This window comes from Python bivittatus, unplaced genomic scaffold, assembly GCF_059951505.1.
Source record: "Python bivittatus isolate LINGU-HERP-01145 unplaced genomic scaffold, Pbiv_v1 ctg000220_np1212, whole genome shotgun sequence".
Lineage (NCBI taxonomy): Eukaryota > Metazoa > Chordata > Lepidosauria > Squamata > Pythonidae > Python > Python bivittatus.
The window spans coordinates 5,772,848-5,798,807 of record NW_028277048.1 but is presented as its reverse complement, the minus strand read 5'-3'; the positions used below and the strand labels follow the sequence as shown (position 1 = coordinate 5,798,807).

The window sequence follows — 25,960 nt, the reverse complement described above, 5'->3', positions numbered from 1 at the left end:
ATTGCCTAATATTGCCATTTCTATTGCAGATTACATTCCAGCAAATGTAGTTGGAAAAAAAGGCCAGGTGGTCTCATGTGTACTATTTTTATTGTTAAATCTCTCTCTCTCTCTCTCTCTGCCTATCAACTAGCATAACCACCTCAGAAAAATTAAAACAATATTGGTTTCTTGGAATTTGAAAGAGAAGGTGCTGGTGATATAATTCAATGCTAGCAGAAGCTTTTCAAGAATTGATTTTTTCTTGATTCAAAGTAAATATGCTTTCCGAATACATTTCTCAACCTTTTATGTGGAACAGAAAATAATTTAGGGACTAAAGTATGAGGGCTTGTTTGTAGAGGACTGGAATCTATTTTCATCTTTGAGTGCCTCTGCACCATGAAGAGAGCAACTCACACCTCAATTGAAGAGGAAAGAGAGACCAGATGGCTTGACCACCAAGGCAGCTGATGCAATCTACCTCTCAGTCCCTGGCACTCATTGGCAGGGTATCGTATAAGTGAGAGCCTTGCACTTTTGGATAATGCTCCATCTTGTATTTTTCACTTCAGATCAAATCCTGTTTAAAATTAATTCACAATTGTGCCAACTATATTTTTGCCAGTTTAAAAATAGTTATTTTCCACTTTCAATGCTGCGTTAGCCCCACTGATGTACCGGAAGGATGTCACATAAAAGTCCCACTCTACTTCTTCAGGAGTGATTAAAATTGTGCTCCTAGACCTATTTCTGTGCAAACAGAGAACACAGAGTAAGAAACCACTTCAGAGTCCTCTAGTATATCAGCCCTTCCTCCAATCAATCCCCTCACAATTTTATTTTATGTTTATTTAGCTTTAGAGAGGGGAATGCTGTATCTCAGGCCTGGATGCGCTATGTCATCATTAATCTGAAATATCAAGTGGTAATCTGACAGACAATACTGCAGTCTTCACATGATTTATGAGCCTTTCCTCCCACTTTTATCACCTCACATTACTAATCCGACATGAGATGAAAGTCACCACAGGGGACTGAGTCTCTACACCCTAACCACACAAGCCTGATATATCTATAAAAGTTTAGATGGGGTGGAGAGACATGATGTCACAACAGTGACAGTCAGCTGAAGCTCAGCTCTTTTTCTTACATACCTAACCTCTTGGATTGGGGCTTCTTGAACTTCCTTACACACAAATGATTAACAACGGAAAAGAATACAGCAAAGGCTTTACGCAAGTTCCTCTTCCAAAAAGGTTATCTGGGTCCTCCAAAAAAAAAAACTTGATTCATGAATCAGAAGAAGGAGAAAAAAATGTTTTCTTGGCCTTCTGGAGCCTTAATTGGATCTTAACAAAAGATTGTTTGCAAGCTGTGTAGGAAAGGGTTAAGCCCAATGAGGACCAGTTTGTCTTAAAGCCTCCTAGACCTGGCCTAACAGCAACTGAAGGAAATTGGTGAGAAGCCAAATATTACTGCACACATCACACAGCGATGCAAATTAACTCTGAGACCGATGTGATCTGGCTACTGAAATAAGAAAATTTTCCTTCCTTCCTTCCTTCCTTCCTTCCTTCCTTCCTTCCTTCCTTCCTTCCTTCCTTCCTTCCTTCCTTCCTTCCTTCCTTCCTTCCTTCCTTCCTTCCTTCCTTCCTTCCTCCCTGATTTCTATCCTACTGTATTCCTGACTGGCAGGTTACAAGAAAAGCCAATACATTAAAACAACAGAAAAAGTAAGGGATAAAAACAATACAACAATAAACATGCCATCCCCCATGGACAAACTAACATCCTCCAAAGGGCCTTGTTGAATAGCCAAGTTTTTTACAGACTTTAGAAACCCTAGCAGGGAGGAAGGAGTCTGAATGTATGAAGACAAGCTGTTCCACAAAATCTGGCGGGGTGTGTGTGGGGGGTGGGGTAATCACTGATAAGACCGGACTGAAGGGTCCCTGCAAATGAAGACCCTCAGCAGGCATCCTCTCCTTGATCTCACTGGATGGGCAGATTCATTACAGAGCAGGTGGACTGGAAGATATTCAGGCCTACTAAGTCAAAAAGGGCTTTAGAGGTGATAAACAGTACCTTGAACTGGACTTGGAAGCTGACTAGAAACCAGTGCATTTCCTTTTTTTATATATAAGTTTGCTGAAGAAATTTTTAACAAGATAAAAACAATACAAATATTAGAAAAGAAACAAAGAAAATAAGAAAGAATAGTGGACAAGTAAAGAAAATAGAAAAAGAAAAAGAAAAGATTATAAAGAAGCGGCTTCCAATCTTTTTCAGCATTATAAATGCATTTACACTTTACCTGCTCTCTCTAAAGTTACATCCCCTTTCTAATCTTCAAACCCATAAATCACAAGTTCATTTTTCTCTTTTTTCAGCAAAACGTCCATCAGGGGTTTCCAGTCACTGATAAATGTAGTTGTTGATCCTTCTTTAATCAAACAAGTTAAAAAATTTGTCATTTCTGCTAGTTCTGTCATCTTCACCAACCATTCCTCTGTTGTCAGTGTTTCAGAGTCTTTCCATTTTTGCACATATAGTAGTCTTGGAGCAGTAATCATATATAAAAATAATCTTTCATGGCTCTTTCCTAATTGACTATCCATTAATCTCAACAAGATAAATTCTGGTTTCAGTTGAATGTTGATCTTTAAAATTCTTTGTATCATATGCATATGAACCCAGAAACTTCTAGCCTTTTTTACAAGTCCACCAGGCAAGATAAAATGACCCTTCATGTTGTCCACATTTCCAACATAATTTGAAGTACCTTTATACATTCTAAACAATTTTTCTGGAATCATATACCAATGATACATCATTTTATAAAAATTCTCTTTTAGGTTATAACATAATGTAAATTTCAATCCCTTTAACCACATATTTCCCCACTGTTCCATCAGCATATTGTGTGCAAAGTTCTCAGCTCATTTTATCATATACAGTGGGGCAAAAAAGTATTTAGTCAGCCACCAATTGTGCAAGTTCTCCCACTTAAAAAGATGAGAGATGCCTGTAATTTTCATCATAGGTATACCTCAACTATGAGAGACAAAATGGGGAAAAAAATCCAGAAAATCACATTGTCTGATTTTTAAAGAATTTATTTGCAAATCATGGTGGAAAATAAGTATTTGGTCAATATCAAAAGTTCATCTCAATACTTTGTTATATATCCTTTGTTGGCAATGACAGAGGTCAAACATTTTCTGTAAGTCTTCACAAGGTTTTCACACACTGTTGCTGGTATTTTGGACCATTCCTCCATGCAGATCTCCTCTAGAGCAGTGATGTTTTGGGGCTGTCGCTGGGTAACACGGACTTTCAACTCCCTCCAAAGGTTTTCCATGGGGTTGAGATCTGGAGACTGGCTAGGCCACTCCAGGACCTTGAAATGCTTCTTACGAAGCCACTCCTTTGTTGCCCGGGCGGTGTGTTTGGGATCATTGTCATGCTGAAAGACCCAGCCACGTTTCATCTTCAATGCCCTTGCTGATGGAAGGTGTTCACTCAAAATCTCACGATACATGGCCCCATTCATTCTTTCCTTTACATGGATCAGTCGTCCTGGTCCCTTTGCAGAAAAACAGCCCCAAAGTATGATGTTTCCACCCCCATGCTTCACAGTAGGTATGGTGTTCTTTGGATGCAACTCAGCATTCTCTCTCCTCCAAACACAACGAGTTGAGTTTAGACCAAAACGTTCTACTTTGGTTTCATCTGACCATATGACATTCTCCCAATCCTCTTCTGGATCATCCAAATGCTCTCTAGCAAACTTCAGACAGGCCCAGACATGTACTGGCTTAAGCAGGGGGACACATCTGGCACTGCAGGATTTGAGTCCCTGGCAGCGTAGTGTGTTACTGATGGTAGCCTTTGTTACTTTGGTCCCAGCTCTCTGCAGGTCATTCACTAGGTCCCCCCATGTGGTTCTGGGATTTTTGCTCACCGTTCTTATGATCATTTTGACCCCATGGGGTGAGATCTTGTGTGGAGCCCCAGATCGAGGGAGATTATCAGTGGCCTTGTATGTCTTCCATTTTCTAATTACTGCTCCCACAGTTGATTTCTTCACACCAAGCTGCTTGCCTATTGCAGATTCAGTCTTCCCAGCCTGGTGCAGGTCTACAATTTTGTTTCTGGTGTCCTTCGACAGTTCTTTGGTCTTGGCCATAGTGGAGTTTGGAGTGTGACTGTTTGAGGTTGTGGACAGGTGTCTTTTATACTGATAACAAGGTCAAACAGGTGCCATTACTACAGGTAACAAGTGGAGGACAGAGGAGCCTCTTAAAGAAGTAGTTACAGGTCTGTGAGAGCCAGACATCTTGCTTGTTTGTAGGTGACCAAATATTTTCCACCATGATTTGCAAATAAATTCTTTAAAAATCAGACAATGTGAGTTTCTGGATTTTTTTTCTCATTTTGTCTCTCATAGTTGAGGTATACCTACGATGAAAATTACAGGCCTCTCTCATCTTTTTAAGTGGGAGAACTTGTACAATTGGTGGCTGACTAAATACTTTTTTGCCCCACTGTAGTCTTTCACATGTTCTTTTTCCATTTCAATTTTCAATAAAAGTATATATATTTTAGCAATTACATGTTCATCAGTTGTGCATAGTTCAACTTCAAATTCTGTCTTCTGCTGCTCAACCCCAAATGTCTACCTTTTTTAAATTTTATTTTTATGTGCTATTATTTACCTTAAATCTTTCTCTTAACTGTGCATACAACAACCATTGAAAACTAAATTCCTCTGCAGCCAACAGCTCTTTTGATTTCATCTTATATTCTCCATGTTCCTGTTCTAACAAGGCTTAATAAGTTAACCATTTTTCTTTACCTCCTGTTTCTTTCCTGTAAAATGCTTCTGGTGCTGAGACCCATAAAGGCAGAAACCAGTGCAGCTCCTAATTAACCTGGCAGCTGCATGCTACACTAGTTTTAGCTTCTAGATGGTCTCAAGGACAGTCCCATCCGGAATGAACTGCAATAGGCCAACTGTGATGTGATGAGGGCATGAGCAACTATACGCAATGCATCCTGATCCAGGAAAGGACACAACTGACACACTAAATGTAATTCTGCAAAGGCTCTGCTTCTTTCAAGGTGGATTACAGGTATTCCTTTCTCAAAGCAGTGTTCCCCATCATTTCCATCCAACCTCCTGTCAACACACTGCATGTTGTAACAAGCCAGGAGGGACAGAGATCCAGTGCACAAGTTGCTGGGTTCACAAGGCAGAGCATCCTGTCCACTTCCTCAGGACTCACAAGTTCAAACTGACTCCAGGTAACCAAGCTAGACAGAGCCTCTACCATCTCAACTGGACCTGCCCAGCTAGTTCTGATTGGATGTGAATGATTTTATCCTCAAGAAGCTGTGCCAATTTCTCACCACAGCCCCATAGCAATGAGGATAACTTTTATTAAAACCAGTGTAATTTTATTATTAGCAACCAGTCCATAGAAATGTGCTCTTCAAAAGTCCAATGGCCAATGATTTTGATATTGGTGAGTATTACATCTATTCAAAATGCCACCAAGGTGGATCCTCAACTAGAAAAGAGCCATCAGAACAGTCCTTATCAACATCCAGTGAAGATTCTGTTTGGGACATAAGGGATGCAGCAGCATTACAAAGGACATTTTGACATCCCCTTACGCCATTAGCAAAAAAGGCAATTCAGAATTCAGATAATTTCCCAAAGTGATCCAGAAACTGTTTACTGTCTGACAAATTAAATAAAATTATTCACTTCCAAATATTTATGGATTGGAATGGGTGGGGGGCAGTCTTCTGATACTGTACAGGGGAGGTTATGTTGAAAGGGGTAGGGGAAATCAAACCAGGGCCAGTGCACTGAGTCAAGTTGTAAAACACAGCATTTACAATATCTCTGTATCACTGCATGGGTGCTTCCAAACAGAGGGATCTTATGCAGTAATTCCGTCTTTACTTCCTTAACATTTTTTTTTTTCTGATAAAGGAAAAAAAGGAAAAATGGTGGAAAGGCACAAAAGGATTCTAAAGAACATATGACATCATCTGGATCACTGTTAAAGTTCTCTGGGGGGAAAAAAACAGGGCAATTGCACAATAAAATGCTCGACACTCTTCCTTCTTCCATCTCATCATGTGGTTAGTTCAGAGAAAAATTAAGGGTGGTTTTCATATGACCTATATTACAGGTCAGAAAGCAAGCTTTGCATTTTTGAAAGATGTTGGGTAAAATGATTGGTTTTTACAGTAAGATAAGCTGCAGGGAAAAAAAATGCATAAATAAATGGGGGTTTGTTTAGTCTTCTTTGCCCTGCTGTTCCCCATATGATGCAATGGATAACATTTGTCTCTCCTGAATTCTTCCTCCTTGGTTACCCATCCCCTCCACAGCTCAACAGAAGCTGAAGTGGCTATTTTGCCTTCTTACTAAGGCTCTTTTCTCTACATTTCCACTTGTATCTACTGCACCTTTATGATAACAGACCCCAGAAGAATTCCCTTCCTCCTTTTCTCTTTCTGGCTTCCCTCTCTCTATCCCTCAACACTTTTTGCACTTTTCCTGTTTTCACTCCCCCTCCCCCTCTTCAGGACAGTTATGATCTCTCTCCTCCTAGTGACCCATCCCAGTCCTCTTCTTCCATTCTTCTGCTCCTTAGTGAGAGCATTCTGAAGGCACATCTGGGAAATCTGTGTGGAACAGATGAAATTAGGTGATGGGCCAGGTGCAACCCACAGACGAGAGCTGCCTTATCCCTTTTCCTGAAAAGAATCCATGACTGGAGCCAGATACCTCTTCAACTTATCTAAGGAATAAAGGGGATCTTCCACTTCTCCACTTGTCAATTGTTCTTAAAGTTTTGTAACAGAATGCCAGTTTTGGATAATGTAAGAGCTCTTTAAGTATATTGCTTTGGATAGATACCATGACTCCAAGATGTGGCATCTGCTATCTAGCATTCCTGACATTATTCAATGTTCTCTTGATAAGCTCAAAGAAAGAGAGACCTGTTCCTCTTTACTTGTTCTGTCCAATGGCTGAAAGTTTACTATTTAACCATAGAGTTAATATTTAACCATAAATCTACTTTCCTGATTTTTTCTGATAACCCATTTCCACCTTCTTGTTCTATGCTCTCCTTGACGTATTTTCCCCAAAAGTCTAATTTATTTTCAATGTTCCCTTTTTCTTAGTTGTGTGGCAGCTTTCCTCTACATTCCTTAAACCCGTCAAACTTCTTAAATGAATTCTCAGTACTGCCCCCCAAAAATACCTTATGCTTTTTCTTTCCTACAGATGACAGCTCATCCCTTAACTGTGCCCATCTTAAGGTTTTTGCTGGTCTTCTAATGCAGGGTTGATCCAACCATGTTCCTAAGAGATTTAGAGTTTTGTTATTGAAAAGTTGTCACCACTGTGTCAACAATAACTGTTACTGTTCTTTATCTGCGTCGTACAGCTAAAGAGGACCATTTAACATGCTAGTTTCCCCAGCTAAATGATTTAGATGTGGTTTCCTAGAAAATAGCAACTTAGGAAAACACTGCTGTAAAGTGTTGTACAGTAATCCAATTTTGCTGCATTTTATCATTTTTGTTACACTTGGACCAGAGCTGTCAGATCTGTACAAACCAGAACCAGATGCAAAATAGTGTTTCTGGCAGTCAGGCAGAGGGCTGGAGTAGGATTCATATGAGAATACAAAATGAGTCATTCCCCGATCCACAAATGTGTGATGTGTGTATGTATGTGTGAAAGAAAGAAAGAAAGAAAGAAAGAAAGAAAGAAAGAAAGAAAGAAAGAAAGAAAGAGAGAGAGAGAGAGACAGAGAGAGAGAATATCTACAACCTAGCATGCCACCTTCTCTTATAAACTTTGGCAGTGCAGCAGTTCAAACCAAAGGGGAAAAGGTGTTTCAGAGTACCTTCCACAGCTGCCCAGAAAAGACCTGTTTGGTTTAGGGAATTGCCAAGAATTGCCACATGTGCTTACATTTATGTTCAGAATCACCTTTCCCCCTTCAAATCTGAAACTGCACAGCACTATTATAAACTGCTAAATGAACTCATCTACTTGGTATGCCTGTAAAAATAAGGAAGGGGGTTCACTGTTCTGTGTTGACAAGAGCGCTGTAGTCTTCATGTATTTAAAAACTGCAACAAGTTTTCTAAAAACCCAAAACATTTCCCCACAATTTTCCTTTAATTGTACCGTATCTAAGACACATCCTCTGAACCTTGTTCCTTCCCACTTCCAAATCAAAGTGGCACCTCGCCCAAGTGGAATACACCTAGCTACTTTCCACCTTTCCTGAGATGTTCCAACCTGTACCCTCCCATGAGTAAGAGCAAACGTGCAGTATATACACACCCCATCTATGCAGTCACTAAATCTGGGCAGAAAGGGGCTTGCCTCCACTGGTAGCAGATCGTCTTGTCCAGCCTGGACAGTGTCAGGTACAGCTTAAAAATAAGCAAAGAAGGAAACATGCTTTGACCTTGAAGTACGGTAATATTAAGGGAGATTTTACCAGCAAGGAAGCAGTACATAGTTTTTCTACACATGCAGCCATTAGCCACTATCCCGGTTATAAATGAGGAAGCATTCTTCTACCTGGAGTTGAGGCTATGGCCCATCTGTTCCGCTTAAGGGCCAACATCGCCTTGCTATCTGGAATACCAGAAGCAAATGCCGGAGACCTGCTGCTGGGTACTGGTTTCTGCATTAACCCACTTCTCTTTTCTGCTCTACGAATCTTTTACAGAGACCATGGACCCTTCCTGCCCACCCACCCTTGCTGACCTCTGTTCCTATCCACAAGGAGCCAAGAAGGGATCTTTGTTCAGAAGCCAACTACCATGAAGCACTTCCTGTCCTGTGGAAGTTAAGACTATCTGTGGGAGTTACAGGGTGGAGCAGAGAGATGGCTTATAATGGATGAAGTCATCCTAGCTGGAGAGAATTCCTCCAATTCTTAAATAGCACGTGTGGGTGGAGAATAGCTACTTCTTCCTGGTCTGATTTTCAGTGATAAATCTCACCATCCAGCTCTTAATTTATCCATCTTGGGGACATGCTGCAGTACAGGGTAGGATAACAACTGCTGCCTGACTGGCTTAACCAAAACCAGAGCTCCCTGACAACTCTAGGACATCCGAGACCAGAAGTCCGAGGAACCACAGTTGTGTTGGCCACAGATAACAACAGATGATTTTTGTTGCTGGCCTGAGATTTGGCAAGAGGCCTTGGGAAAAGGAATTACTCAGAGAGGAGGGAACCAATCAAGGAGGGGAGGATCTCTCTTGGGGTGGGAGCATATGAAAGACAGAACTGGGGGAGGGGGAAACAATTCATAGGTGCTTTCCAAAGAACCTGAGAATAGTGATAGTGAATGGACAAGTCCTTAATTAATTTGCACATAAGGAAATGAAGAACAAGAGGAACCAGTAGCTGGCAAGACAGCAGGCAAAGAGCACTTTGGGATGGGAAAGGCGACACTTGACTTGAAGGGCAGCTTAAGAGTTTCTAAAACAAACAGTCTAGGTCCAGATGGGGGCAGATGTGAATTGTTGTTCTCTGTCTAGAGGCTTTCAAAGTAGAGATGTTTCCCAACAACTCATCTAGATTAAACATTTCCAAGAATGCAGAATCACCTGGCCTTTCTAAAGCGAAAGAAGACAAACTCTTGACCAAGTTGCAGTTAACCAGCTCCCTCCCAAATGCCAAGAGTTCTGCAAAATGAACAGATGTCTGCTGAGTTTTATGTTATTTGAGAAAAGCAAAGGTTCAGGGTGTTCCTCATAGATCACTCCATTGAGGTTGATAGGAAGTTACGTGTTTTCTTCCTACATTATTTAAAAGTGCACTAGTAAAGAATTATACAAAGCAACAATTTTTCATATTGTTAAGAACAGAAAGTCTTCAGTCACAACCACAAGCCCAGCCACACTGGCCAACTAAATGCATTCTAGAAACCTACAAACATGTATATGAGAGCAAAAGCTTCTTTCTCTGTTGATTTAGGAAGAGATATGCCATTATTAAGATTAGCAGCCACCAATGATCCTACTCCTGATGAATTTGTCAAAAACTCACTTGCTGGCAATGAATTCCATTGTTTAAAAATGCACTGTATAAAGATGCCTTCTCTTCATTGGTTCTCAATTTCCTTGCACTTTGTTTTAACATTTTTCATACCATGTGTGACAACAGTTTCTCTATCTTTTACCCTTTACATGTTTTTACTCTAAATTAAAACACTCAAATGCTACTGTCTTTCCACAGAGGGGAGCTGTTCTAGTTCCTAATCATATAGCCTGCCTGTCTTATTTCAATTTTTTTTTTTGAGATGTGATGCCCAGTCAGCTGAAAGAGGAGTTCCCCCCAAATTTCTATGAAGTGTTATATAGTTTCAGTTTTATTCTCAAATCTTTCTGCAATGATTCTCAACATGATTTATTTTTACAGCAGCTGTACACTGAGTTGCCTTTTCACCGAACTACCCATCATGATTTCAAGTTCCCCCATTTGCCACCTAAGACCCCATGTGAAATTCTGATTTTTCTGTATGTGCAAATGTCTATCAGTCTGTACTTGCTTGCCCTGAACATTTGCTATTGTAAAGTCCATTCAGCCCAGAAGTAAGATATAGGATTAAGATGTTCAGTTGCATATGGCTTTCTTTTCCACTCTGTATTTTCCCAGAATCCATTCTGAGTTGCTTACTTCAGGGTATAAATGATAAATCTTCCGTCAGGCCACATCTGAGAAACTATAGCATTCTGGGGGCTCCATCTCCACTATTGTGAAACAGAGCTTTTTAGATTTACTTTGTGGGTTTGGTTTTTTTTTTCACAGTTGCTCTGACACCAAATGCTCTTAAGTCCTGTATTCTCTTGTTTTGTCTCAGCTCCATTCCTTGCGTTTCTTGCTGCTCTCTGAGAACTGGGTATGGTAGTTTTTCCATAGGTTCTGAGGTTGAACTCCAACCCCTGCCCTCACGTTCCTATCCATTAGAGACAGGGAGACAGAAACAAAGACAGAAGATGGCCCACCTCCATCTGAACTAATGTGAGTAAGGCTTAGGCTACAGAAAAACTTCTCAGAATTGGGAGCCAGCAGTAGAAACAGGAAACAAGGAAAATGATTGTGGGTAACATGACACAAGCTTGAGATCAAAGAGTGGAACTGGCGGGCTGAAGTGACAAGACAAACAAAAGGAAATTTTGCTCCACACAACACACAATTCCTTGCTTCAGGATGTTGTGATGGCCATCAACTCATGTTACACATGACACCCAGCAGCAAGTGCCTTTTTTCTCAAGTCTCTTTTCCAGTGATGTGAAAAGTGGGGGTGGGGGGAAGGACTGGGTTGTTTCGAGCAGAAATTGGCCAGAGGGGAAAGAGTTAATTAGAGTCTTGCTCTCTGTCATATCAGTCTTTTGTTCCTCATGGTGAGTTAGTATTAAATACACATGTATACATACGGATAAAAAGAACACTAAAGGAAACAGGGATGGCCAAAATGCACATCAAGTGGCTTCAAACTTAGACAGCTTTTTAAGAAATAGGACAAATATTATTTTAATTGTTTTGATATAAAGAGCTTTGCAGCCATCTCAAAGTGGTTCAGACAACATCATTATAATGGAATGATATAAACCAAGTATAAAATACAATGTATAAAAACTACCAAAGCATGCTATCTAAAAACAGTAAAGTGCATACCATTAAAACAAAAAAAATCTCGGTAACTTCCTCCCCTCAAATCTGTTTCAAATTCATCAACAGAAGTTTGAAAACTCATCCGTAAGGAGGAGAACAAGGAAATGAATTTTCTGTCAGAAATTTTCAGTGATGGGACTACATCTTCCGTTCTGCTAATCTCATGAACCATGATTGCTGGATCATTAAACCATAAGGTCTGGCTCTCTTCTGCCTTGTCCCCACATTCTCAGTCTTCACTCAGACTCCAGTTCCTGCCTTCACCCATTTCCAGATCTATGGTGCCACCTGAAGGACATTGGTTCACTCTGCTTACTGGATGGCAGGCTAACTCCACTGGACCCAGTGAGCCTTAGGCCTAATCCTATCAAGCTATTTTTATGAGCCTAGAAGCAGAGACTGGACATAACATTGGATGTCCTGAGGGAGGACTTTTCCCTAAACAATGGCTTGTCACACTGAAGAAATGATGGCTGTCAAGGGAAATGTTGTGGCTTCTTTGTGGTGCTTAATATTACATCGGTAATTTGGTGTCCAGGCCAAGTCCTACAGTCTGAGGTAACCACACAGCTGATTGAAATCCCTGAAAAGGCAATATGTGAATAGGCTGAAAATTAAAAGACTGAATGCCAAAGGAAGGGCACCCCGCCAACTCATGCAAGGACCTCATCGTCACAGGTCCTAGTGGCTTCTCTTAACTCCCCTTCACATTTTACATGGTTACACTGAGTAGCTGCCAAGTCCCCATCCTCAGTCTAGGTTCTCTTCTCAAGAAGATCCCATCAGTAGGTTCAAAAATAGATTTTAATTGAAAGACACAGGTCTGTCCAACAGGTCTATGTGCCTTGAGTCACAGATAGCCCTTAATCAGGGACTCTGGGTGTACATTAAGAAAACTAATGCTTGGAATTAACTGAAAGTTTGTCTTTGGAAAAAACAAGATCTATTCAGAGCTGTCTCTTTATAATCCTCCTCCCAAGCACGACCCACCTCAGCTGAGAACCTGATTTTAAAAAAGAAAATCCTATTTGTTCAAACCTTATAAAAGAATATTTTGGTGTCTGAGAAGGGAAATGCCCCCAACCAAAGCAAAGTATGCCAATAGCCAAATTATTTTGGCCACTCACATAAAAAGGCCACGCCCTGATGGTACAAGTTAACTAATATCTCCCAAGATTCTGCCCAATTGTCTTGCCTCCTTTTGCTCAAGAACGTAAGAACAGCGATCTGGATCAGGGCAAAGCCCATTAGTTCAACTTTTTGCTTCTCACCATGGCCAATCTGATGGCTCTGGGGTGCTCCCAAGACCCCTCTCCTGCCACTCTTTTCTGCCACTGGTACTTGGAAACACACTGCCCCCATTCAGAGGCAACAGGGGGTCTTAAGGACTAGTACCCCTTGACTGACCTGACCTCCAGGAATGTATCCAACCACTTGAAAAGCCATCTGAGTTAAAACCATCCACACTTATGTCGGCCCACTTGCTACCACACACAGCCATCCTCGAGATACTGACTTGCTTTCTTCTCAGCTATTTTTATCCACGTTTTGTTTTGTACTTGTGCCTAGAAGATCCTTGGAACTGGACCATGTCTACAAGGCTGCCTGGATGCAACCGAAGAGTGGCCCGTTGAAGGAAAGAAAGAAAAAAAAAGAGCGTGCTCCTTTTCCACAAGGGCCACTGATTCTTCTGCAGAAGGGTAAAAGCAGCTGCACGCTGCACACTCAAGTCCTGCCGTTGGGAGGGAGAAGCTCGGCATTAATTCCAACACAGGAGGGTCTGGACCTTCAGCAACAATAGCAGCGACCAAGCCCAGGCTCCCCGCCCCCACCGAAGCAAATACAATATTCAAGACCAAAGGCATCAACATCGCGGATCAGAAACAGCTAAATTAGGCCATTCTTCGGGACCATCGCAGAGATTCCTCCTCTCCCGGTTTTGCGGGGGGGGGGGGGGTTGCATGAGAGCCGCCGCTCAGGAGGGCGCGCGTTAATACGGGAAGAAAGAGCGTTTGGAGGAGCAGAAGCGGTCTGGAGGACGAGCGGGCGGGCGGGCGGGCGACGGCTCTGCTGTCCCGGCAGCGGCGGGAGAAGGAAGGCTTGGTAAACTTCTGCGGAAAAGGTCAGCGAAGGGTCTGCGAAAGCGGCGGCAGGAGGCGTGCAAAGCGAGGGCAACCTCGGAGGCCGCATCGCGGAGGTGAGGGCAAGCGCTGCAAGCGGGGCGGGCGGGGGGGGGGGGTCGAGAGAAATTCTCCCTGGCCAGGAGGAGCGAGCGATGCCTGGACTTCCACGAAGAGGGAGTCCAAGGCGGGAAGTGGAAGGGGGTGCAGAGGGAAGAAGCCACCGAGCAGTTGGCGGGGCGACGGCGGCAAGCAGCCAGAAGGAGCCGATCGAGCGGGAGGCGAGCGCCCCGGGCAGCCGCCAGACTCACCTCCCGGCTCCGGCAGGCATCAGAAGCGGCGGCGGCGCCGAGGTGTCCTCTCAGCCGGCTGTCGTAGCCTGAGCGACGGCGGCAGCAGGAGGCAGCCGGGTCGAGCCGAGGGGCTCGCGAGCAGCCTCCATCGCCCGCCTGCCCGACCTCCCGCCCAGCCGTCGCTGCGATCCAGCTGTGGCTTGGATGCAGCGGAAAGGAGGCGCGCCGCCCGGCGGGGCTCAGCAGCGCTTCCTCCGGCGGGGGTGCGCCCCTTTCCCCGACTGCCCGCCCCCTCGCTGCCTTGGATCGCAGCGACCCGGGGCAGGACGGGACTCGCGGGCTCTTCCCTCTTCTCCCCTCCACCCCGCCCGAGGCAGCAGCCGCGAGAGCAAATCCGCAATAGGCTGAGAGTGCGTGAGGAGGGGGGCAGCAAATTCGCATCGCCCAATGGCCGTTTATCAATAAAATGTAAAACGCCTAAGGATCAAAACTTCAACACAGAATAATGCTATCTCCGCAAGCCCGTGACTCAAAAGATGCCTATTCTGGCTACCCCAAAGAGTGCTTAGCCGTTGCAGTAGACGCTCGGGGGACCAAAGCGCTAGCAACCAACACAACGACCCTGCAAGGTAGGTCGCGATTAACTCGCAACTTGGAGAGAGGAGGGCGAAAGCCGCTTGGCGAGTTGCGGGCAGCGACAAGGCTCGAACTGGGGGACTCCCTGAATCTTGGTTCAGCTTCGTAGCAGCAATCTTACGGGATTAAATGCGGGAGAGAGGGGCGTTACAGAAAGTTTGGTTGCAACTTATTCAATGTAGCGACATTACAAAGAAGGGGGACTTTTAAAAAATGTGCTTGATTGAAGCTGATGATGAGAGTGACCAAGAGGGGAGGAGTGGGCTGAGTGAATCATTACTGGCAGCAATGGGTCTCCCTTATATTATCTGGGTTGCGACAGGGCCCTTAAAACAGACCAACTTACTGCTCCTATCTATGTTTATTGGGAAATAACAGGCTATAAAATGATTGTCATGCACCCCAGCAGTTACTTGTACTGTTGTGGCAAAATAATGAAAGCTTCTTTTCCAGGCAAAAAGTGTGCCTGGAAAAATAAATGAAATTTTGGGTCTTCCGATTTGGGCAGATCCTAAATGGAAACAGACGAGTCCCAGTCGACGCGGATTTGCCCCGAAGCTGAACAAAAACAAACCTGAATCTCAATCTTCCCGAAGGTTGGTGAGCAACTGGGAGATTCCACTTTCGGAAAGGATGAATGAGTGAACGAGTGGGGTGTTGTTTGGGGGACAGGCACTTCTGACTTCATGATTTTAGCAAGGCTTTGCAGGGAGGGTGATCTAAGCGAGCATACTCGAAATGCTTTTTGTTAGGTTCTGCTCCCAATCGCTGGAATATTGAAAGAGCTTTGGTCTGGTATTCTAGATTCTGGATCCTTGGATTAGCGGTGGCAGAATTCCTTGGAAAAAGCTGGATATTGCCCTTCTTCTATTCCTCTACATCCAGCAGCCACCATTGCCTTTTGGTGTTTTCTGTGAGTTTGGTGCCAAATGAGCAGAACTTAAAAAAAAAAAAAATCTTAGACTTCATTAATCATACCTCCCAAGGAAAGCATGGAAGCTAGGGAGATGTGCCTATTTATTTATTAGATTTGTATGCCACTGAATCTTCCAAGACTCCCAACAGCTAACAACAGTAAAATCATACAATACAAATAATGAAAATGTCATCTCTCTCTCTCTCTCTCTCTCTCTCTCTCTCTCTCTCTATCTATCTATCTCAACACAGAAGAACCATCAGAAAGTAAACACACAATTGGTGAGAATTCATTGGTCCCCAAATGCCTCCTGGAAGAGCTCCCTTTTAACCAGCTTCCAGGAGGGAGCCATAGAAGGAGTTAGTCTGGTTTCCAGGGAGAGGCTGCTCCAAAGTAGGGGGGCATTATCAAAAAGGATCAACTGTCTCAGCTCCCCTCACCTCATGAACATGGTGCAGCACTCACAGTTTTCTCCTGGAGGGAATGCCTTGGATGAATGGACTCTGGTCAGAGAAGGCAGTCCTGCAGGTACCTGGGTTGTATATCATTTTCATAGCAGTAGGAAGATACTTGCTTCCCTTTTTAGAAAACCTTAGCTGGATAAAGTATCTAAAAAATTTAAGTGAGGCCACGTGACATCGGCTCTTCCATGTATGAATTTATTTAGGAGAAAACATACACACCCTTTCATGATAACAAGTACATCAAAGCCATTGAAAGGTCAGAGAATACTTAATTCTGTAATGCATATATTACATGCCATTTCTTCCCGCCTTTCTTCTTAAATCCAGCTTCTCAAAAATCAGACTATTTCTTCCCCCAATATAAGGTGTGTGTGTGGGGGGGGGGAGCTTTTTTATTTTGAACCTAACATTGCATTTGAACCCGTTTTCGGTGCCATGGTTTGCAAATGAAACTAGTACTTTTCACTGCTGAATAATCCCAACTAACATCTACGCATTTTGGATTAGGGAGAAAAATTGCGCCCAGACCTGGGTTATTATGGGAGTGGTTGGTTACTTTGTTGGCCAGAGAAGATGGAAATGCCACACGTCATTTTAGAAATTCATTGTCAACCTGTTCCTCAGACAAGGCAGCCAAGCAAGGCAAAATGTTGCTGAAGATCAGATGTGGGCTTCTTTTCCTCACTAAAATATCACAGACTAGCCCAGTAGCATTGCTTCCTCAATTGCAGCAGCAAGTGGAGTTTCCAACCTAAGCCCCTGACTCAAGAGGAATAATATCCTAATTCTTGTATTATCTAAAGAGAACATCTTACATATGCCTCCTTCCCACTTAGTCTGGCTTCTTGGGAATGGGTAACGGAGAACGCAAGGGAATGATGTTTAGGAAGTGATGCCAGGTTGAAAGGCAATAGATATCTATGATAATGGAAGCTCCCTGGTCCCTATAGAAAAAAAACCATTTAATTATTTGAGATAAGTATGATGGTTGTAGTTTATTGCTGGACACACACAAATGGCCTTTTGAAATTCCCAACCAAATTTGCGGGCCAAGTCTGGGCATTGCAAGACTGAAAGAGGAGAAAGTGGACATGTCCAGAGTTACGTATTTTTCTTAATCTCCATCCACTGATTTTTCATGACTGGCTCATTTTCTAACTTTATCCCTCTTTAAAATTAATTTTAATATAATAACATTGCCAGGAGCAGAGGGAAGGTGGGGGGAAGGAAGACTTAGAAAAGTTTAGGGGCTACAAATGTCCCCAGGCTTCAGGTTATGCAGCTATAATTTATCATATGGGGTTCACAGATAAAGAACTTTGGGCAGACAAATCAGAGAATTAAATAATACTTTAGAAAGTGTAGTTTTTCTAATGTCTGGTTTAATTTATTACAAGAGCTATACTTTTAACAATGCAACAGGGGTACCTTCAAATTCCAGCGAAGTTTCTATATTTAAAAATAACAGCTTTGAGGTTGGCTGACATAGTGCATATTCAGTGGACCATATCTGATACAGACCCAATCATCTCTGGAGTTGTGTCACCAACTCAGTAGGAAATTTCTGTAGTACAGTGATGCATTTATTTACTTATTTATTCTACCATATTTGTAGACGGCTCCTGTCAAAAAAGATGCTAGACATCTGGGTTTTTCCCTTGTGGTTCTGCCCCATTGATTCTTTTAAAAGGAAGGGGAGAAGGGTTTTTTTTTAGCACCGAAAAGGTCTGAGTTTCATAATCAACCTGAAGTATAGCACATCGTTCTGAGAAACTCCCCAGCCGCCATTAGTGTAGGAAATTTTCAAAAAGCAAGAGAAACAGCTGGTAACCAGCTGTACTTGGAAGACCAATTTCAGGGCACTGACGCTGCTGAGGTTTGCATCAAAGAGAAGCTAAGAAAATAAACAAAGCAATGGTTTCAAGGGAAGTAGAGGCTTTATAAAACTGGTGTAGCATGAAGTATAGATCAGCGTATGGAAAGGGCTTTATTCTTTTTTTAATTATTCAGTTTTATTTCATCTCTTTCTTCTTATTTTTAACTTCTTTTCCAGACAAGAATCTTTCCAAGGCAGCTTTTATAGTAAGGCAGTATCAGCACAGAATCAAATTATATGGTATACCAACAATTTTAAATAAAATCAGATTCCTGTGTAAACACAGATAGTTTAAAACTATCTACATAACATACTCTTTTGTGTAAGTTTTGTATATTGTCCTCTCAGCGCTGTGTATGTGATTAGATATTGAGCCTATAAGAGAGTTTCTCAGTGTACTACGGGTAGGTACAAACTATACAATTCATGGCCTCATGCTGAGACTTTAGAAACAGCCTAATTTTTCTGTACGACCCTGCCCCAGCTCTGATAGGGGCTATTGACTCTTTCTTGAGGGCAGGAAATAGGATGTCCTCCTCTACCAACCTCAGCCCCCCAGCAAGGCAACTTCTGCCCAACTTTTTCTACTATGCATGAGAGGTGATGTTTGGGCTGGCTCCGGAGGTCTTTTCTGATTGGCCTGCTGTGCTTCGTTTCATTTTAAACAACCACTCCAGTTGGTTACTATGTGCTCTGTCAAGAACATCCCGCCTCTCCAATCACTGCTCACTGCCCCGAATGGCTATTTTCTTTACAAGTTCAGCAGTGGGTGAAAAGCTGGGCATATGCGCTCTTTACTAGTACACTGAGAGAAGACCATTAAAAAAAACAAAAAACCTAGTACACTGAGAGAAAAGCAATACAGTGAAAGAATGGACTTGTCTTTGTTTTAACCAGATAAAAAATTTAAAAGTTCAGCTACTTTCTCCTTCCAGCTCAAGAGACAGGAAAAATGGTTAAACTAGGATACAAGCAGCTTCCCTTCCCTTCTCCTGGTCCAGGAGGGATAAAGAAGCAGAGACGTCCACCCACTTGGACTTGCACAACATCATGCCATCCTTGTGGCCAAAGAGGATTAAGCTGGCTTCATGTCCAGCTGTTTTACCAATAGGAGTTCAGCAGTTTAAAGCTGCAGTGCAGAAAAGCCCTCTGGAAGCCCTTCAGTCCAACTCAAGAGTCAACATCTGAAGCAAAATTTGGGAAAAAACGAAACCTCTATCGTTCCATAGTTTAGTGTGCCGAAGCCCAAGGGAGGGAATACGTGTAGGAGGATGGCACAGTATTCATACTCTGCTTGTGAGCTTTCTGGAGACATCTGTTAGGTTGCTATTGGAATACAATGGTAGACTAGACTCTGAATGCTGTTGGTCTGACATAGCATATCTCATCTTACCTTCTTCTAGTCCTGATTCCTGAATGGTATTTCCAGGATTGTTTTTGTTCAGAAAGTACCACGGATTACCGCTGATAACATCTGCAGTGGCAGCTGGAATGTCCTCAGTTAGACGGCTGACACTCAAACATGCCAAGTTCTGATGTCAGCCCTGGGCTGAAGATCAAGGTATTCATACTGCGGAAAGGTCAAAGAAGGCAGACAGATCCAGCCACAGATCAAGGCTCAGTTCTACAGCCAGTCCACAATACCCTAATAAATGAAATTCAGGAATTTCTGGATGGGATGTATTTCTATATTAATCGATCTGCGTGGCATTTTTCCATGCATTGAGACTTTGAGAACTGCCATTTACATTTGGCATCATGGTTTGGATCCACACTATGCCAGGAGCATTGTCAGAAAGTTAAATGGCAACCAAGGCCAGACTCCTGGCATTGCTCGCCATCCCAGGATAGGGTTTTCTTTTCTATCATACCCCTCCCCATCCTCTTTTTTCTAGGATAATAAATATGGCTACTTAGGTGGACTATGTAGGAGCGGTAGGGTGGTTGAGAAATGTTTTTAAATAAAATGTTAAAAATAAAATTGTGAAAATGCAAAGGAAATTAAAATAATACCAAAGGTCCTGAAGATGGTGTACCAGTTGATCTAGGCCTACATGTACATTTCATTTGTCCTGTTTTCATGTTTTTTAAACTCTACAGGGATGAGTAAACTTCTTTGAGTAAAGGCCCAAGTACAGCAGCAACTCTCTCAGGTTCCCACCCAGGCCGCCCTCCTTTTTAGGTCATTCCACCACCTCAAGCCAGGCTGATAAAATCTTCAAAGAAGGATTTAAAGGAAGTCTTTTTTCAGGTTTTTTTTTTTTTAAACACCTCCGGTTAGAGGGAAATGATTATTTTACACATGTTCAATAATGGATTATCTGTAGTAGTCAGTAGCTTTGCTTGGAGAAGAGACACTCAATATTTTCCCCTGTGGCATTCAGCTATCAAACAAAAAGTAGAAACAACTCAGGAGTTCTTCCTTGTATCAGTGAGTGCCCTTCTCTCAGTACCAATAGCAGGCGTGGGGCATGCAGTCTAGACTGGGTTTGTGGTGATGACAAAGTGTAAAACCCTGCTTTCCCTTTCAGAATTCTGATTTGGGGACCGTCCTACAGGGGTGATTTTTTTCTTAAACGCATATGTGTAGAATTGGTAAATATGTGAGTGGTGAGTCAACTTTGAACAGACAATGTTGGTTGCAGTATACTCTGTGACTCCCACTCCGCCACGAGCATTGCAGGTTCATGCTAGCCCCACGGCCAGGGACAAGGCTGCAGACGTTGTGGGTGCCAAGACATCAAACATTACAGAACAAGTAGCTTCTCGTTTCTGTATGTTTGGAAAACCCCAAAAATCGGTGGTATTGGTCTCTACGCCCACGTGGGAATCAAGCAATAATAGCTGCAGGGTTGACTGGTGGTCATGTTGGGAAGGAAATGCTGATGCTTCAGAGAAATTATGTCATGGCAAGATGCTTCCTGCACCCCCAGCAAAACCACATCAGGGGCTGCACCTCGTTCCTAGATTAAAGTGGAAGAATTGCTGCAGCGCTCACAGCTTGGAACATTCCATTGTGGGAGCAACAGGACAGCAGAATCAGGATCCACTGCATGAACTTTCATGCTTAAATTCATACTTTACTCGGTTTTTGAACATTTTCACCAAATGTGCTTGTTGACGTATCTTTTATTCTGTAATGCATCTTATTCTGTGTATATATGTTTGTTTGTTTTTTAATTTCATTTTTCAGTAGGGAATTGCATGCGGACTTGCATAGACGTCAGGCTCAAAGATAGGGTCCTTTTCGTTCAAACTACAAATTGAACAAAATCCTAGTCTGAGATCAAGAGGTGCCTTGCCACTAAGTTCAAACGTGGAACAGGTTGGACTTATCTACTCAACACAAGATAATGGAGAGAAGGCTCCAGACAGAGGCTAGAACAAACTACTGTAGGTTTGGCAAAGTCTCAGAGTTCAGTTGAGGGATCTCGGCAGCAAATCAAATGCTTGACTCCAGAAGTTCAAGGGGCAGTCCAGTGCCCCCCTTCCTTCAGTTTTTCCCCTCAGTAAACAATCCTATAAGATAGGGTGGGCTGAGAAAGAGTGAGTGTCTCAAAATCCCACATGCGCTTCCATGGCTGAGGGGGATTTGAACCTGGCTCTCCCAGTCTCAGTGCCAGAACCTAACCCTTCTTGTGTCTGTCAGTCAAGCTGCCAGTTTTTGCACGGATGTCTGCATTTATTGGTAATTATTGGGAAGCTGATGTCTCCCAGGCACTGACCAACCTGAGGCCTCCTTAGCCGGCGTTTTCCCCAGTTCAAAGGGATTGCTTTCAGTTCTTGCCAAACTGGTTTTCAGGGCTTGGCTGGAACAGAAAAAGGCAATGTGAGGATTTCCAGGCGGCTTGAAAAATGTTGTGGCTGCCTTTTGTTCCTGGTGTTCTGTAGGATGGAGAGAAACTTCTCCCGAAGACGTGAAGTCAGAAGAGGAGGAGGAGGAGGAGGAGGAGGAGGAGGAGGAGGAGGAGGAGGAGGAGGAACTTTTATTTATTTGAATTTATTAGCCGCCCAAAGAGACTTGAAAGTGTATGGATAATATAGTATCTTTGAGGGCAAAAAGGGGGAGCTTTTGTGTCCCACATTGCGTCTGGCTCTGCTCCTCCATGCGCAGCAGGAACAGAGTTATGCTTAATTTGTACAATTTATCCTCATTGCAGAAATCAGCTTTTCTTGCTGCAAAACTGATCTTCATTGCCAATAGAAAACCAGAGAACACAGACCTGATTATGTTGCACTTTACAGATAAGAAACTAGGGCTAAAATGCAGGATTATCCATCTACAGCAAAGGGTGGTTTTGGATTTCTAATTGCGCCGTCTCTCTGTAAAGATTCGCCAGACACAATCAGTTCATTCTTGGGTAAAGAGCTGCAGCTGGTCACTTCTCTCTTGGCTCTTGAGGTGCCCCTTGCTTATAATGATGGGATGTGTCCAGGAAGAAAGAGCCCTGCACAGCATCATTGACTGAGCCATGCGTGAATGTCTGTAGGAGAACAATAGGCTCCTAGTGTGCCCGCGTCTGCCTCAGGGAAACTGTTCACAGGAGTTCAATAAGGGTGTATGTGGGGCAGAGAGAAAGAGGCCTCTCTTTTGCGTGGTCCAAGTGGAAAGAAAACACTACATGGTTCACGTATGAAAAAACACAGACCACATCATTTGCTGCTCCACGAGGCAGCACCACAAGTTCTGAAATGCCCAGAATCTCTTGCCATAACAAGGGATTGCTGGATCAAGCTAAGGATTCCCCAAGTCCAGAAAGAGGGGCTCTCCCAATGTTTTTCACTTAGCCATTGACATTCAAAGATAGAGTCCTTCTCTACAAGTGGCTTGTATTTAGCACGATGAGAGTGTTGTTGTTGTTGTTTAGTCATTAAGTCGTGTCCGACTCTTTGTGACCCCATGAACCATATTGCGCCAGGCCTTCCTGTTCTTCACTGCCTCCCTGAGTTTGCTCAGTTTCATGCTCATTGCTTCAGTGATGCTATCTAACCATCTCATCCTCTGCCGTCCTCTTCTCCTTTTGCCTTCAATCTTTCCCAGCATCAGGGTCTTCTCCAAAGAGATCTCTCTTCGCATTAGGTGACCAAAGTATCTGAGCTTGAGCTTCATTATCAATCCTTCCAATGAGCAATCAGGGTTGATTTCCTTTAAGATTGACTGGTTTGACCTCCTAGCAGTCCAGGGGACTCTCAAGAGTCTTCTCCAGCACCACAGTTCAAAGGCCTCAATTCTTCGGCGCTCAGCCTTCTTTATGGTCCAGCTCTCACAGCCATACATTACTACTGGAAAAACCTCTAATTTCAGGGAGAGAGCTGTGCAAAGTGGAAGATGAGATTTTAAGAATTTCTGCAGAATAAGAGGTGAGCCTTGGCCCTGTTGTGGGAGATTCTAGGTGCAAAACCTTTCAGCTCAAAATCTGCTTTGTTAAGGCCATTTCAGCATTACTGGAATGAACCAAGTGTCTTGTTTCTACAGGCAGATAGGTTGGTGCTGTCCTGACTGCAGCCTGATGCAGTGTGGACCTAGAACAGAGTTGCCAGATTTGAGCTGCAAGATTCCTGGTAACCACTAGATGGTACCAATTTTTCCATCTCTCTTTGGTACCATAGAGTGGTCATCTGGAGCTTGGCAGTCCAAATCTGACAGTTGTGGTAGAGGCTTTGTAAAAGCCAAAGCATGGAAGGAAGTGCAACACTGGATAGCCAGCCATAGGCAACCAGCTTTCTCCTTACTTGGGCAGGACAGGCCTCTTGATTCTAAGGGCAAGGGAGGTGACACACATTCACATAATCTCTGCAGAGACCGGAGCTCAGCTACACAGGATCAGTAGGCAGATGTGACGTAAGTCACCGAACTCTGCTGTTCAGAATGCAGATGGTGGTTCTCCTAGTTAAAAAGTTCTTCCTGGAAACTAGATGAGAAAGTAAAGTCAGGCTTACAACTTTTTTCTTTGAGAGGTTATATGAAGAGAGATTTCTTAAAAAGCTACATGAGAAGAACAAAATGGAGTGTCCAGATACTGTGATTAAGCCTCATAGTGTGGCTCTGCTGTGCTTGCAACAATTCTAGTTCTGTAATTCACCACCCACTAGTTAAACTAGGTCTGCTTTCCTGAAATCGCTTATTGCTATCCCCCCTTCTCACCAAATAGCACAAGAAGACGCTATTGATAATACGTGGGAGACTGTGCTCTTCCTCCTAGTGATTAGATAAGATAAAAATGGAAATGTTCTTCTCTCATAGTTTTCTCTTTCTTAAATGCATGCTCACCCCTGAAGAAAAGAGACATTTTCATTCTCTGCCTATTCTGAAGAATTTACTAACTCTTCTCATTCTTCCATGCCAAAGTTGATTTTTTTTTAATCAATGAGCTGGAAGTGGATTTCAGTGGTGACTTTTGCACACAGAATGGCTGTATTATCTTTTCCTCAGGGCCCCAATCCTTCTATAATGCTTACTTGCATGTAAACAACGTCTTAGCTTTAATTAGCAGCTTCCTCTAAGCCATTTTATTGCTTCTTGTTTCGTACAGCTGAAGAATTTTCCCTGTTCTCCAGAAAAGGGTAAGGTTTTAATAAAATATTTTGTCATGTTCTTTCTTTTTAGCTGTTGGTGGTTTTTATAGCAGAAAGAGAGAGAGAGAGAGAGAGAGAGAGAGAGGAAAAGAAAAGAAAAGAAAAAGAGAAAAAGAAATCAAAAAGAACCAGCAAATGATCCCCTATCATTGGGGGAACTGGAATGAATATTAACGGGCTATTCATCACTAACTCCCCAAATGCTAAGCAGAAAGCAATAACAAAAGAAGTGTAAAGAAAGGAAATTATGATGAAACATCTTTTAAAATTCCATTGATGTTTTGCCTATCCAACCAGGCAGCTGGCATTGCATTGTATTTTATTGCAAAAATCATTAACAAATCAGGTCTGAACAAACATGAAAGTGATGTAGCTACTTGTTATAATGACATCATCTGGATTTTCTGTGAAAAGAAAGCGAACAAAGGCTAAGAAAGCCTAGATAATCTTGGCTCGTCCTATTTCACTCCTCGTATTGTGACTAAAAAAAGCAATTACTGTAAGAAAACTGCTCCAGCACAATGAGACACCCATTTCCCATGTGATTTCAGGTGTGGATTGAGTCAATCTGCTAGACAACCACTTCGCTGTCTCAGACCATATTTTGATCAGCCACTGCTTTTTGTAGTGACGGAATACTAATTCTCCTCTGGCCACTTGAGCAGGAGCAGATCCAGTCCAGCGTGCAAACTGTCTAAGGGCAGTCCCACACTGATAGCCTGAAACTGCTTTTCTCCCATGATCAAAATAGTTGAAAAGTCAGCTTGCATAAACCCCCGCTGTCCAGATTTCAGTCCATGCCTCAACCTTGGTTTAGCTGAAATCCACTAAATTAAGATCCATTAAATGGAGGATTTACTGTCTCTCTAGAGTGGCCACAGAAAGCCTAGAATGCTTCTCAATTGAGCACAGAAAGAACATCTGAAATACTGATGTAAAAAAATGGATATTAAAAATAAGAATTAGAAAATACTGTGCTAGTAATTATTAAGAGACATGCAAGGGACATCTTGCTGTTTTCGTGCCTTTGAGTCAGTTTTGACTCCTGGCAACTGCCTGGATTAGTCCCTGTGGTTTTCTTGGCAAGGTTTTTCAAAAGTGGTTTGCCCTTGCCTGCTTCCTGGAGTGGAGAGAGAGGGACTGGCCCAAAGTCTGCCAGCTGGCTTCATGCCTAAGGCAGGACTAGAACTCATAATTTCCCAGTTTCTAGCCTAGTGCCTTAACCACTACACCAAACTGGATCTCACAATGGACATCTACAGAACTAAAATTTGTACATAACTATCTGGAAGTGGTTCTGTCTGGACAGATGGGCCTACCAGTCTTTTGAAAGACTAGTCATTGTGGGTTTAATAGT

General features: G+C 42.8%; 1 protein-coding gene and 1 long non-coding RNA gene across 12 annotated transcripts in view; one reads left to right on the top strand and one right to left on the bottom strand.

The window, feature by feature from the left end:
* Positions 1-14,294, bottom strand: part of S1PR2 (sphingosine-1-phosphate receptor 2) — a 63,842-nt gene extending 49,548 nt beyond the window's left edge. For 2 of the 3 annotated variants that reach the window (XM_088137712.1, XM_088137711.1), the window contains exon 1: positions 14,154-14,294. The gene's annotated coding sequence lies outside the window, so the exon portion shown is untranslated. Of the gene's footprint in view, positions 1-8,368; positions 8,461-14,153 lie in introns of all 3 variants that reach the window. The other variant, XM_088137713.1, reaches the window with a different exon arrangement.
* Positions 13,304-25,960, top strand: part of LOC112540609 (uncharacterized) — a 34,006-nt gene continuing 21,349 nt past the window's right edge. For 3 of the 9 annotated variants that reach the window (XR_015795626.1, XR_015795627.1, XR_015795619.1), the window contains exons 1-3: positions 13,304-13,919; positions 15,280-15,367; positions 15,939-16,215. This is a non-coding gene — a long non-coding RNA (uncharacterized LOC112540609). Of the gene's footprint in view, positions 13,920-14,621; positions 14,765-15,224; positions 15,368-15,938; positions 16,216-25,960 lie in introns of those variants that run through there. The other 6 variants (XR_015795621.1, XR_015795620.1, XR_015795623.1 and 3 more) reach the window with 6 other exon arrangements.